The 2,069-nt window shown below is 46.8% G+C and overlaps 1 protein-coding gene across 1 annotated transcript in view; it reads right to left on the bottom strand.

Annotated features, from left to right (window-relative positions):
* LOC101860803 (multidrug resistance-associated protein 1) overlaps nucleotides 1–2,069 on the bottom strand; it is a gene marked incomplete in the record, with an annotated part of 27,609 nt that overhangs the window by 20,451 nt on the left and 5,089 nt on the right.

The following is a 2,069-nucleotide window of genomic DNA, read 5'->3' as shown; positions in this document are numbered from 1 at the left end:
AGTAGTAGTAGTAGTAGTAGTAGTAGTAGTAGTAGTAGTAGTAGTAGTAGTAGATTAATAAACGTTCCTGAAGAAGCCCACTAGGGCGAAACGTTGAACATAGTTCCTAATGCCATCAATATTCTTTAATACCCAAGTCTTTACCCTTTTATTTTGTTGGGTTTTGTTTCTTAACGTGTGGTCAGTGTTACGGTAACAGTTACTGGCATTTGTCATTGTCGTTGTCATTGTCATATTATTCATTGTTATTGTTACAGTTACTGTCATTGTCATTGTCATTGTCATATTATTCATTGTTATTGTTACAGTTACTGTTATTGTCATTGTCATTGTCATATTATTCATTGTTATTGTTACAGTTACTGTCATTGTCATTGTCATTGTCATGGTCATTTTCCATGTTGCTGTCAATGTCTCATTTGTTTTTGCCGTTGTCATTTGACGCTGCCATTGTCATTGCCTAAGTGCACCCCCCACCCTCACCCTGCCCGTGTCTGTGGTCAAGCCATCAGGCGCATACAGAACCTTTTTGTGGTTCAAGTGCTGGAAAAATCACACTAAAGCACACAAAAACCCCACCAAAAAGCCCATTCATTCACCCTATAGTTCTGACCACTGACCACTGACTCTGTAGTTCTGATCACTGACCACTGACTCTATAGTTCTGACCACTGACCACTGACTCTGTAGTTCTGATCACTGACCACTGACTCTGTAGTTCTGACCACTGACCACTGACTCTGTAGTTCTGATCATTGACCACTGACTCTGTAGTTCTGACCACTGACTCTGTAGTTCTGACCACTGACTCTGTAGTTCTGACCACTGACTCTATAGTTCTGATCACTGACCACTGACTCTGTAGTTCTGACCACTGACTCTGTAGTTCTGACCACTGACTCTACAGTTCTGATCACTGACCACTGACCGCTGAACACTGAACACTGACTCTATAGTTCTGATCACTGACCACTGACCGTACAGTTCTGACCACTGACCACTGACCACTGACTCTATAGTCCTGACCACTGACCACTGACCACTGGCCCTACATTTCTGACCACTGACTCTACAGTTCTGACCACTGACCACTGACCCTACAGTTCTGACCACTGACCAATGACCCTACTGTTCTGACCACTGACCACTGACTCTACAGTTCTGACACTGACCACTGACCACTGACCCTACAGTCCTGACCACTGACTCTACAATTCTGACCACTGACCACTGACCCTACAATTCTGACCACTGACCACTCACCCGACAGTTCTCCCCTGACCACTCGTGTCTGACGTCATCCCAGTGGACACAACTGAGTCGGCGACACGCCACCTTGATTTTGTCCGACAACTGACCCCTCTCAGGGATTGGCTGGGCAGACCGCAGGCTGAACAACACGTGATACATGGCGTCCCTCCGCTCATACGCTTGTCGCTGGGGGAGGAGGGAGGGGAGAGGGGGGAGGAGAGAGGGGGAGGAGAGAGGGGGAGGAGAGAGGCGTAGAGGGGGGGGGGGAGACAGACAGGTTCAATTATACCAGTAGATGAAAAAGTAGAGGCGGTAGAGTGAGAAAGTGAAAGAGAGGGAGGGAGGGATAGAGAAAAAGAAAAGGAGAAAGAAAGACAGAGATCGGTAGATAGAGAAAGAGACAGGAAGCCGTGTAGACAGAGAACAAAGAACAAAATGTTTACCGTAGACAGACCGTAGACACAGGACAAAGTGTTTACCATAGACAGACCGTAGACACAGGACAAAGTGTTTACTATAGACAGACCGTAGACACAGGACAAAGTGTTTACCATAGACAGCTGTGGCAGGAAGATATTGTTTTGCAGGAGACCACTCGATGACGCTTTGACTTGTGAGTAGACGATGCCAGTACGTGACGTCATGCCCAGCGCGTTTTCCAGTTTGTCGTTGAGCTGTGTGCGCGCCAGTACATCCATCTGGGACTCCGAGACTGGGGTGAGCACAGTGGCGAACTTGAGAGATGGTTTCACCTACAGGGGACCGGTAGTAGTAGTAGTAGTAGTAGTAGTAGTAGTAGTAGTAGTAGTAGTAGTAGT

Source organism: Aplysia californica, unplaced genomic scaffold, assembly GCF_000002075.1.
Source record: "Aplysia californica isolate F4 #8 unplaced genomic scaffold, AplCal3.0 scaffold00123, whole genome shotgun sequence".
Classification (NCBI taxonomy): Eukaryota; Metazoa; Mollusca; class Gastropoda; order Aplysiida; family Aplysiidae; genus Aplysia; species Aplysia californica.
Note: the sequence above shows the minus strand (reverse complement) of the source record. Positions and strands in the feature narration are given on the sequence as shown.